The sequence below is a fragment of the Colossoma macropomum genome, unplaced genomic scaffold, assembly GCF_904425465.1.
Source record: "Colossoma macropomum unplaced genomic scaffold, Colossoma_macropomum, whole genome shotgun sequence".
Lineage (NCBI taxonomy): Eukaryota > Metazoa > Chordata > Actinopteri > Characiformes > Serrasalmidae > Colossoma > Colossoma macropomum.
In genome coordinates, this window is record NW_023494794.1 from 17,095,811 (window position 1) to 17,108,880 (window position 13,070).

Below are 13,070 nucleotides of genomic sequence, written 5' to 3' on the forward strand. Positions count from 1 at the left end.
CTTCATCCATTTTGAGAGTCTTTTAGAAACATTTCTTCTGTGTTGTGGCTCACTTCCATTGTGTTGTGACTGGCTTTGCAACAAGTTGCATGTGTTTTCTTAGTTTGAAGTGCACTGTTAGAAAAGGTTGAAATAAGTGAAAATATGAAATGAAATAAGTCTGGGTGACATCTAACATTAATTAGCACAATATTTTCTAGTTAAACAAAAAACGTGATCATTGATATGTATACACCCCCCCAAAGCAAATACACGAGACCCACTGCAGCTTTGACCTACTTGCTATTTTATTTTTAGTGTATATGCTTTTTTTCGTATTACCAGTTTTTATGAAAACCTTTAATAAAACCACAAATATATTCATATATTAATATTGAGTAACCAGACATTTTTTAAAACTATGTTACTAAGTAAATTACACATAGCAGAAACAGTGGAGAATTTTAAGGCTTCCTTATAACTGTTTTAACAGTAAACCTGAAAAAAAACATTATTTGTACCTATTATTTATTGCCTTTGTATTGATTCTGTTTCTTGGCTGCAGATGGGAATCAAAAGAACTTTCCAGGTTAGTGCTAGCTGCTCTGGGGTAAAACCCAGCCACTTAAGCTTGTTTTTTATTTTATTTATTTATTTTTTTTTCCTTCAGCGAGTCAGTTTCAGGCAAGCTGAAGTTCCAAAGCACAACAGAATTTATTTTCTGTTGCCTACACTCTACTAAGCTAAAAATAAGTTGGAAAAAAAACAGTGTGATAACGCTAGCATTACAGCAGGCCTTGTGCCCACAAACATCTTAAACATGAACCCCAATTATCCAACATATTTACGAGCTGTTCAATGGTAAATTAGTCTTTTCTGTTTTTCGAAACGGTGATTCAGCTCTGTTTTTCGAAATGGTGATTCAGCTTTTACACATCTCCCTCGAGTTACTTGTCCGTCATTGACAATATCTTATCGGCCTGTTGCCCAGACGTGTTGTGAAATGTATTTCAGGTGCAGTCATGTTGATGAAAGTGGTTTTTGAGATTTTTGCAGCATATCTGTGAAATGTAGTCTAGGGATGTATTTCACAATCTGGATTTCTCAGTCAACTGGATAACTTAAGCCAAAAGGTATGAAATGTCCAAAAGGACATTTAGCTCTTCACCTATTGTAGTGTTTCTCAACCCAGGGTTCTGGAGGCCCACTGCCATGCATATTTTTGTGCTTGTCCTGCTTTAACACAGATACTTTAACTCGATAATGGGCTGTTAATGAGCTGATCAGTTGGATCAGGTGTGTTGTGAGCAGGGAAAACACAAAAAAGTGCAGAGCAGTGGGCCTCCGGGAACAGGGTTGAGAAACACTGGCCTATTGGAAAAGCTTTTTTTTGCCTACGTTAAGCTAATCTAGAAATTCACCTGTGACTGTAGATGTACACCGGCTCCAGTGAAGGAACATCTGCTCTCTGCCGAGCACTCGCTCTCTCAGATGCTTATGGTTGTTCAGGGAGAAAATGAACTGTTCCTATGAGAAGCAGCTGTAGCAGCAGCTTTAAACCACGAATCACATTTAGTGTAACATTAGTCAGCAGCAGTGAAATGCTGACACAGAGGATCTTTTCCTCCATATGACCGTTTCTTTCTTTATTAATTGCACAAACTTATTTCTCCTCTGCTCATGGTCAGCGGACAAACCACTGAGATAAGGCTGTACGTGCTCTATTCGTCATCGCTGTTATTTTAACTAGCGTTAACGTTACGTTACTATACTTGTCACCTGACTTGATTAGCATTACCATTACTTGTTTTGTACTAGACTTGTCAGGAGAATGGAAACTGATGAGTGTCACATTGTGCCCCCTGGGTAATGCAGTTTATAAAGGGTCATTATGAATTGCCCAGAACCAGATATGGAGAGGGCACAAACGAGTACCAGCAGCTTGTGAGAAGTGACTTTTTCTAATAGATGCGTTCCCTTCAGATTCAGTGTTTGACAAATTTCCCCTCCTGTGTGTGGATAGTAGGCTTATCTTGTAATGCATATAAGTGAAGAACAGTTTGATGTGTTGAGATTCTAATTATATGTTCAAATAGATTTTATTGCAAGAAGTACCCCTTTTTCAATTTACAATGGATTCTACAAAGAAATTTAATTTATACATGCGACAATGACATTTTTACTAGTGAAAGTACATTGTTTACCAGACAAAACTGAATTTGTACTAGTTAAAATGTAATATTTACTAGTGGAATTTTCATTTTCACATGTGAAAATAGAATTTTTGAGATAAAGAATTCTTGCCAATCAGAAATAAAATTTTACATGCTAGAAAATAATTCCTACAATTAAAAGTTTTTATTCATTTTCTAAAGTTTTTATTCATTTTCAGTTTCCTGCCTTCTGCCCAGTGACCGCTGAGATAGGATCCAGCTCCCCCCACGACCCAGAAGGATAAGCAGCTTAGAAAGTGTGTGTGTGTGTGTCTGTGTGTGTGTATTCATTTTTAAGATGTTATAATGAAATTTTTTATACGTCATTTTCCGATTCTCGTTTTCTTGATTAAAAGTTAAAAGCATTTTAATTAACAATTTACCACTATTTGAAGCTTTTATTTGACTATTTACAATTTACTATTATTTTGCACTTCTTCCCTTAAAATCTGTGGCTCAGAATTCTGGATTTGTTTGTTTCTTTCATCGTGTCCCTTAGGCAGCCAATTAGAGCCACACTTGATGTGGAACTTTAATTTATATAACCTCATATAGATTGTTGTTGATTTTACAAATCCCACAGGTAAAGAAATATTGCAGCATTAAAAGACACCAGCGTGCTAATCACCACCAAGGTGATTTTATAAACAGCTCATTTATCATGCCACACATATTTTTGTGGCATAGTGCTGTTGCCACCGAGTTTCATGAATCTGGCCCAACGTGTTCTAACTTTTGCATGATTGTATATGCCAGGGACAGTTGAAGGGATATATCTGTAGTATCTCCCGTAATTAAATTAGAATCTTTTTAATATGGAGCATTTTATTTAAGAATATATTTCTTACACCTAGAAAATACAGGCTAGGAAAATATTGTCTTTTGTGTCTCTGCAAGGCTTGTGACATACATTGAGAAAGACACTGTGACATCAGATAAGGACTTGTTGATGCCCATCTCCAATCTGTCATACCAGACAGGACGACGGTCAATAGTACAGGAGCCAGAGTTGGGTGTTTCCATCCCTGTATAACTGGGTGAAATGTGACCATTCAGGAACTTTCAAGGCCTTTGGCTTTTCTGAACCAATATAACATACAATAATTATAATGGTTTTGATTTGTAATGATAAATCATCAATTGAATATGTAGACTGTCTGTTTTACATATAATTTGCCTATGCAATAAGCAAATAAAGCTATAACTGCTTTGTCCAAGTGTGTGTTGGACAGGAAAGACACCTGCATGTGCTCTCACCCGCCCCCCTCAGCTCTTAGAGTTGTAGTCTGCTGATTTACTTTAAATTTTTGATCTGAAAGTTAAGCCTTTGCGTGTGAGGTTATGTGTTTGTGTGAGTGTGTTGACCAGTTGAGATTTTCCCTATTTTTATCCATTCTTCTGTTTAGGTTCTCTTTTCATGTTCCTGTAATCCTGAAAAAAATCCAGAATGGGTGTTTTTCTTACATTTCCTTTATTTATCTTATTACATTTAAACTATGTCCGCAAAAGTAGATAACATCACAATTCCATGATTCACTGTTATTTGATGAGTAAATCTTACAAGGATTCTGTACAAGTCCGGGATGTTGTGTCCCCGCTGACTAAGTTCAGTCAACTTTGATCATGTCTAACTCCACTCATACCTTCTGACTCAGCATGTGTACTCAAGTGTGTTACGGGTCAATTGGCAATGGAAATGACAATACTGCACTGTTGAGTGGAAAACTGCTACAGACGGGATTCCTATTTACAAAAATTAATGTGTGCATGTGCAGCCAGGGGCCAAAACCACTTCGTTAAATTAGCCAGTCACAAGAGTATAACCTGAGTTAACTGTTGTCAAAACCGTAGATTTTGTATTGCTTGTAATTCTTGTTGACTTAATATTAAAATGTAATTTTAGAATTGGATCAGGCCTCTAAGAATGCCCCACTAAGTTTGGTTGTTTACTAAATGTTTAGCTAAAAGGAGTTTCACACAACTTACCTGGTTCAGTTGTTTGTTTAGCCTGTCTGTTCTCTCCTTATTTGGCAATATTAGGGGCTTGGAGGTACCACTAGTGTCGCCAAGTCAGAGTAAAAAGTTTCTTTACTTTATGACTTGACACAAGTGAATTTGACAGCTGCTGTAAACATACTGTACAAGACACAAGACACATGACAGCTTGTTAGGTCTGGGACAGATTACACTGGAAGCATAAGTAGCTCAGACCATAGCGATTACTGAGAAATTAGATGTGAGAAAATATCAGATCCCTGCTCTATTCTTGACCACAAATGGATTTCAGATACACTATATGGACAAAAGTATTGGGACACCTACACATTATACCCACAGCAGCTTTTATGACATCTGATTCTGAATCCATAGGCAATTATATGGGGTTGAGCCCCCACCTTGGCAGCTATAACAGCTTCCACTCTTCTGGGAAGCTTTCTACAAGATTTTGGAGTGTGTCTTTGGGAATTTTTGCCCATTCATCCAGAAGAACATTTGTGAGGTCAGACACTGTGTGACAAGAAGGTCTGGCTCACAATCTCCATTCTAGTTCATCCCAAAGGCGTTTGATGGGGTTGAGGTCAGGGCTCTGTCCAGGCCAGTTAAGTTCTTCCACACCAAACTCATTCAGCCATGCCTTTATGGACTTTGTGCACTGCACAGTCATGCTGGAACAGAAAAAGGCCTTCCCCAAACTGTTCTCACAAAGTTGGAAGCATAGAATTGTCCAAAATGTCTTGGAGTGCTGAAGCTGTAAAACTTCCCTTTACTAGAATTAAGAGGCCTAGACCAACCTCTGAAAAACAACCCCACAGCATTACCCCTCCTCCACCAAACTTTACAGTTAGCACAGTGCAATCAGGCAGGTGACATTCTCCTGGCATTCACCAAACCCAGACTCGTCCTTCAGAATGCCAGATAGGGAAACGTGATGCTTGACTCCATAGAATACATTTCCACTGCTCCGGAGTCCAGTGGCAGCATTAAAAAAGTTGGTACAGCAGCATGTTTATTGCTGTGTTTGAGGAACTTAATGAGGCAGCATGTTTTGAGCTTGATAATGCACCATACATTTTCAGTGTGGTCTGGACTGCAGACAGGCCAGCATAATGAAAAAGCAAGCTTTGGCAACCTTTCCAAGCATCCCCACTATGCTTTCACCACCATGAGTTAAAAACAGTCATGCTCATCTTTGGTGAGGCCAAGAGACATTATATTCGTAGATTAAATTTCCGGAGCCACACTGATTTGGAAGCACACTGATTCCTCACTCCATTCCTCACCATTTGTTGTTTAATGACTCTGCTCCCTGCAAGATACTGGAATAGATAGATAGATAGATAGATAGATAGATAGATAGATAGATAGATAGATAGATAGATATTTGCTTTCAGTTTTTCAAAGAAATCTGAAGGGATGATTTTTTTCGACACCTTCAAAGTTCAGTCTTAGAAGTTGGTTGAATTTTCTACTTCTCACAACTCAAGTAATCCCAGCGACAAATTAAGACTCATCATTGCATAAAATCTTACTAGATAAAACCTCACATGTCCAGGTTTCTCAACAGCTTTACATCCTTCTTACAATGAAAGGATGGAGAGAAACTCCCACTTTCAGAAGTAAAAGTAGAGCTTGATTTTCTCCTCTCTCTCAAAGATGAAAGCTTTAAGCACCAATTATCTGATGTTGACAGTGTTGGTGGTCTACCAGGATTGCATGGTTGTCTCATTTTTGTGTCTCATCTTTTCATTGTTTTTTGAACTCCAGTTTTGGAAATTTCCTGTTTTTCCACTTTGACTTTCTCTTTCCTTATGCTCTTTGATTATCTTGTGTCTAATTTCTTCTGAAAGATCTCCAACAGCCATTTTAGATTCACATAAGAAAGAAATTTAAAGGCAGCTAAGGTGAGTTTGAGTAGTTGTTTGCGTGAATATTAGTGTTTCTTTGAAGAGGAACGTGTTAGCGAGAGCTTTGGGAACAGCTTTTGTTGGGAAGGCATAGTTGGAACTGGTTCTTTTAAAGATTGAAACGATGGAAAAGCTAAAGTGGCAATAGAGTGTACAGAAATAAAGAATGCTGACAGATTTGTTGTCATGCTTATTGACGAAGGCTTTTGTGTAATTTTCTGTTAAATGTAGATTTACTGTTTTTTTTCTGACACCGAAAAATAAAAAAGCCGGTTGCTCAATTAACTGGAACTGCTTAACCAGTTCCAGTGACACTTTCTATGCTCAAGGCTGAAGTCACCTCCAACCGCTGCTGTCTCCATTGGAAAAATGTTTCTGTAATGGGAGGAGGCCTTTTCAGTTATAGAAACAATGCCATGATCATGCATTCAAATTCTCTCACACCCCATGATTTTCAGACAGAAACTATTACAAAATAATTCTGCTAGTACAGACTCTCTCGTTCCAAGAAATGAGATGTTTGTATTGCAAGTTTCGACTGAGGAACAGAAGAAGGAAATATACTCTTCTGCTTTATTGTGCCTAAATGTTACTATTGGTTCAAGCACTGGCATCAACTGACCATCTGGCTTTTGCAGATGCTCAGCTAGGTAGTCATAACTACCCACAGTCTGCTACAGCTCAGCTTACATCTCTGAAATATCTTAATAAAAAAATAATAAGCCTGAATGCAATCATATGCTAAAGTGTGAACCAGGAACACATCGATACAGATACTGGTATTGGGTATCGGCCCAACAACATGCCCAATTACTCATACTCGTAAAAATGCACTGATAACAACAACTGATACCACCTAATTTCATGTTACCTAAGCGAAGTGTACACGTTGCTGAACAATAGCCACGTTTACATGCAGCTTGATAATCCGTTAATAATCCGACTAATAGCTCAATCGGAATAGAATATGTCCATGTAAACACCTCAATCGGAATAGTCTAATCCGATTGAGGCCATTCGGAATACAATTTCTATCCGATTAAACGAGGTGGGTAAACTTATAAATAATCCGTTAAATAGAAGAATAATAGCCATGTAAACGCCTGAATCCGATTACATTCCAATCGGAACGTGTAAGTATGTTCTGCGCATGTGCGTCGCGTCACGGCCAAAGTTTACACCGCTCAACATGGCGGAGCAGAAACTGGTCTGGACCTCACGTGATGTTCGCTGTCATGGTAACGTTTACTCTAAGCGCTACTCCACGCATGCGCGTCATTTTGCATCGGATTACTTGTAGTGACCATGTAAACGAAGATTTTCCATCAGATTGTTGAATAGAGTGCATATAAACACCTCAGTCTAAATCTGTAATCGGATTGTATTCAATCGGATTGGCAAAAATCGTTGCATGTAAACATAGCCAATGTCTGTCAGACAAAGCTGTCTTTGTCACGTTAAGCATTCCATCACAACCACTACCCCTAATACGGGTGGAGATGCGTGAGCCAGCAAAACGAAAGTGAGAAAGTTGACATTTGTGGTACCAAAATCCGTATATGCCTACTTCACTCTGTTTGACTGAATAGAATTCCAAGGAATAAATGATAATTCATTGATTTTTTTAACTGTCTTTGTAAAATATGCATAAGTTAGTAGCGCTGCTATAGCTTTATTGGTAAATGTCCATAGACAGAGTTGTTTGTAGGGGCTGCAATTCACGTAGCATGTCAATTGGATCCAGTCTTTACGTACAGTAGCCACGTTTACATGCAGCCTAATAATCCGTTAATAATCCGACTAATAGCTCAATTGGAATATACGTCCATGTATGTAATAGTCTAGTCCGATTAAGGCCATTCGGAATACAATTCTACCCAATTGAACGAGGTGGGTAATCCTGTAAATAATCTGTTAAATAGGAGAATAATAGCCATGTAAAATAATGTATCAGATTACATTTCCAATCGGAACGTGCAAGTACATTCTGCGCATGTGTGTCGCATCATAGCGAAAGTTTATAACGTTCAACATGGCGGGAGCAGAAACTGGTCTGCAGAGGAAAGTTTACACGCTTTAAAAGACGGTGGTGGGACAGACTTCCATCTTATGTGTCTCAGAACACGACGTTTTCCTCTTGCTGCTTCCTTAATAAGTACATGTGAGGTACTTTTTCTGAATCTGACATATTTTTAAAGCAATTAAAAACACAAACGCACCAACTGAAAACTCATCTCACTCTGACTGGACCTCACGTGATGTTTGCTGTCATGGTAACGTTTACTCTAAGTGGTACTCCACGCATTTAGGATCGGATTACTTGTAGCGCGCATGTAAATGAAGATTTTCTATCATATTGTTGAATAGAGTGGGCATATAAACACCTCAGTCTTAATCTGTAATCGGAATGTATTCAATCGGATTGGCAAAAATCTTTGCCTGTAAACACAGCCATTGTGAGCATATAAATCATAGGCTTTGTCTGTACATGATGGCCTCTGCAAACACACAGTGTGAGTCACTGAAGAACAAGATTTCTAAAATCGCACAGTGTGTTCTGGCTTTAGAGGACATTCAACTACAGCTCAACCAGCCAAACTCCAACAAGACATACAATATGACAAGTGAGCTCCTCGAATTAGCCTCGGATGTGATTCCTGCTGTCACTGTGCTACTGAGACTATTGTTAAAAAAGACAGATGAAGAGTTTAGGATCAAAACTATAAAGCATACTTACAGTTTCACAGAAGTGCTTTTCTGACAACCACCGCAACACTACTCAATTCAAGGTTATTAATGTTGCATAGCTAGTTAATGCACATTATTTCAAATTTGCCAAATTTGAATGATTTGGGATACTTTTACAATTTTGCCAGAAATAACCAATTCTGTCAATAATAAACTCCTCTCTTAGCCTTGGATACATCCCAAAAACTCTTAAACTAGCAGTAATTAGACCGCTGATTAAGAAAGCTAACTTTGATCCCTGCTAACTATCAAATTGTAGACCTATTATCAGTAAACACGGCATAAATTTCCACTGTTATGCCGATGACATTATATACAGTGGCAAGAAAAAGTATGTGGACCTTTTGGAATTTTATGGTTTTCTGCATTAATTTGTCATAAAATGTGATCGGATCCTCATCCAAGTCAAGTGTATTGACAAATATAATGTGCCTAAAATAATAACACAAAAAAAATATGATCTTGCAGGTCTTTATTGCAAACACTCATTCAACATTCAAAGTGGTAGTGGAAAAAGTAAGTGAACCCTTGGAATTAATAGCTGGTTGACCCCCCCTTGGCAGCAATAACCTCAACCAGGTGCTTCCTGTAGCTGTGGATGAGACCTGCACTTTGTTCAGGAGGAATTTTAGCCCATTCTTCCTGGCAGAACTGCTTTAGCTCTGTCATGTTCCTTGGACGCCTCATGTGTATGGCTCCCTTCAAGTCAATCCATAGCATTTCTATAGAGTTGAGATCTGGGCTCTGACCAAAAGTGTCCAGTGTTTTGGGTCATTGTCCTACAGAGTTTCAGCTGACGTACAGACACTCTCACTTTATCCTGTAGAATTTTTTGATACACTTGGGAATTCATCTTCCCCTCAATAATTGTAAGCTGGCCAGGCCCTGATTCAACAAAGCAGGCCCAAATCATGATGTTCCCTCCACCATACTTTACAGTTATTTTCATCGTGATGTGCAGTGCCTTTTTTACGCTAGATGTAGCACTGCGTGTTCTTTCCAAATAGTACAATCTTAGTTTTATCTGTCCACAAAACATTTTGCCAGTACCATTGTGGAGTGTCAGTGTGCTCTTTTGCAAACTTCAGGCATGCAGCAATGTTCTTTTTTAGTAAGCAGCGGCTTCCTTCATGGTGTCCTGCCATAGACACCCTGCTTGTTCAAGGTTTTACGGACTGTAGACTCATGAACACAGATGTCAGCCTGCACCAATGACGCCTTCAAATCTTTGGCTGGGTTGTTTCTTTACCTCATTGATGAGTCTCCGTTGTGCTCTTGGGGTCATTTTGACTGGGCGCCCACTTCTTGGCAGAGTAGCCACAGTCCCAAATTGTCTCCATTTGTAGATTGTTTGCCTTACTGTAGACTGGTGAATTTCTAAAGTCTTTGAAATCACTTTGTAACCCTTTCCAGCTTTATATAAATCAACAGTTTTTGATCGTAGATCCTCTGAAAGCTCTTTTTGGTGAGGCATGGCTCACATACGTGTATCCTTCTTGTGCAGAGCAAAAAAAGTTTGAGTGGTTTTTATCAGTCAAAGTAGCTCTAGTCCACACCTCCAAACTCATTTTCTTAACAAGACTCCAGGTATGCTAACACTTGACTCCATGAATGATCAGAATTTTTCTGTGTTATTATTTTAGGCACATTATATTTGTCAATACGCTTGACTTGGATGAGGATTAGATCACATTTTATGTCAAATTAATGCAGAAAAACATAAAATACCAAAAGGTTCACATACTTTTTCCTTGCCACTGTATATCAAGCGAACCGGATGATAAAATTAAACTTAGCAAGATTGAGGACTGTATAAAAGACATTACTTCAAGGTTAGATTACTGTAATGCCCTGCTGTCTGGATGTTCCAGCAAAAGCCTTAACAAGCTTCAGCTAGTCCAGAACACTGCAGCCAGAGTCCTCACAAGAACCAGAAGGTTTGACCATATCAGACCAGTTTTATCAAAACTACACTGGTTGCCAGTTAAATTTCGCATTGATCATAAAATTCTCTTACTGACCTATAAAGCTCTAAACGGACTCGCCCCTCAGTACCTGAGTGAACTTCTCTCCTACTATGAACCATCGCGCCTACCTAGATCACAGGGTGCTGCTTACTATTAGTACCCAGAATTAATAAAGTTACATCAGGGGGGAGAGGCTTCTCATACAAAGCCCCCCAGCTTCGGAATAATCTTCCTGTCAATGTTTGGGACACAGCCTCAGTCTTAAGTCTAGGCTAAAAACCTACTTGTATAGTCAAGCCTTTGGTAATTAGTTTTCCCCGTCAGATCTAGACCTGCTGGAGTCTGTGCTGCTCTGTTAATACTGTAATCTGTGATCAGTCACTCATCACAGAACTGACTCTCTGTGTGTTTTCCTTTCTTTGCCAAGTTGAACAGCTGCCCATTCTGTGCGTCTGATGCTGTTGCTTCTTCTACCTTGATCGGGTGCCCACTGCTCGCCAGCCCTCTGGACCACCATTGAGCTTCATGCTGTACAACTAATCAAATTAACCATTGCTCCACCTGTTTTCCCCGTTTTGTACTATAATAATTTTTCCTTGCCACTGTCGCCACTGGCTTGTTCGTGGGGGCTTGCACCTGGATTTTTCTGTAAAGCTGCTTTGTGACAACACCTGTTGTAAAAACGGCTATATAAATATACTTTGCTTGCTTGCATTGCACTCACCTACACGAACAACTCCTAGATTATAAATAGCTTACTCATTATGGTATTGGAATCAGTATAGGCAAGTGCATAAACATATGAACTTCCGCTCTGTCTGAAAAGTGGTATCAATGCAATGCTAATTTGAACACCCATGGTTAGAGAGAAAATAGACTATATGACCGAATGTGTGTGGACACCCCTCCAAATTATTGAGTGCGTACCAATCGGGAGGCAGCTGTCTAAGTAGGCAGCATTCTAAGGCAGCATTTGTGCGCTCCCGAGACAAGTGATGTCCCATTCGGAAGGCAGCATAAGTCAGCTGCCTTCTAAGGTGCCTTATTTTGACCAAATCTGAAGGCAGCATCGCATGTGTCCTTGTCGGTGAAGGCATTCCCACAATACTGTTCACCGGCCGAGAATTCCATCGCTCCGGTCTGATAAACATGGCGGACGAGGCGGCCGTTTTTTGCCGACCGAGGAGTTTACAATGTAAGTTATTTCTTCACTTCTTTTTTTACTGTTTTGATTAATTGTTGTATTTGTGGAAGGTATTGAACATATGTCTTTGTGGATCTCTAGAAATTGTTCTTGTGGTGAAATTCTGCCAGTTCGCGTGTTTAAGGCGAATTGACAGGCTGCGTTTGTAGCCCGTTAGCTCGGTAAAGCCAGCGGTAGTTAGCTTAGCTGGCGGGCTAACTGTGTAAACGCGCCGGCTCTTCAAAACGAGAAAGTCCGGTTTAAAATTTTGGATGTTCACTGTTTAGTAGCGTTTAGTTTCGTCAGTACTTAGGGATGTTTTTCTGTCCTCAGGAACGAACGTTACAGCGGCGGGGAGCTGCTGTCTGAGGGGCTGAGGAAGAGGAGCGGTCACAGGGAGAAAACTGCGCTGAATGACCGAAAGCAGCTCACTGGCCGAGGGTATTTTGGGGGAAACACAGCGGGACCAGCGCTACAGACTGACGTTCTTCCTGAACGATGAAAAGTAGTTTAACTTATGTAGAAGTTCAGAAATAAAATAAATACTACAGATGCTTATTTTTGCTGCCTCGCTTGTCTTGTATTGCTGTACTTACCACAGTCACAGATTAATTCTCCTATTCTTAATTTTAGAATAGGAGCCCATAAATCAGATGAGAATGTATAACATAAAATGCATATTAGCTGCTTAACAGATTGCGTGGGATCCCTTTTTCTGAGTGCATTTTGTACAAAATTATACGTAACCTAACATTACTGTTTATCCTTTGTGTGTTAGAAATAAAGCAGGTTCATTAAGGTGGATGAGGACGGAATGAATTTAATTGATTTAAAAACTAATAGTCACGATTATCTGTATTTATCTGGGCTGCTGAGTTGAGAATATAACGATAGATATGACTTCTTAAATCAGCCTGTTCTTCATACACAAATTTCCACAACAGGAAAACAGCTGCTGCAGATTCAGAGCCGTCCTTTTACACCGAGATGATCCCCCTTTAGTTGGAGGTGAGTGTAAACTAACGAGCGACTTTGAGTAAACAGATAAACGTGAACAGCGCAGTAAAAGTTATGA

At 39.4% G+C, this 13,070-nt stretch overlaps 1 long non-coding RNA gene across 1 annotated transcript; it reads left to right on the forward strand.

Moving 5' to 3' along the window:
* Nucleotides 1–11,761: 11,761 nt before the first annotated feature.
* Nucleotides 11,762–12,553, forward strand: LOC118814698. Its single transcript, XR_005007747.1, has 2 exons — nucleotides 11,762–12,007; nucleotides 12,329–12,553. It is a non-coding gene; the product is annotated as an uncharacterized LOC118814698 (long non-coding RNA).
* The last annotated feature ends 517 nt before the right edge of the window (nucleotides 12,554–13,070 follow it).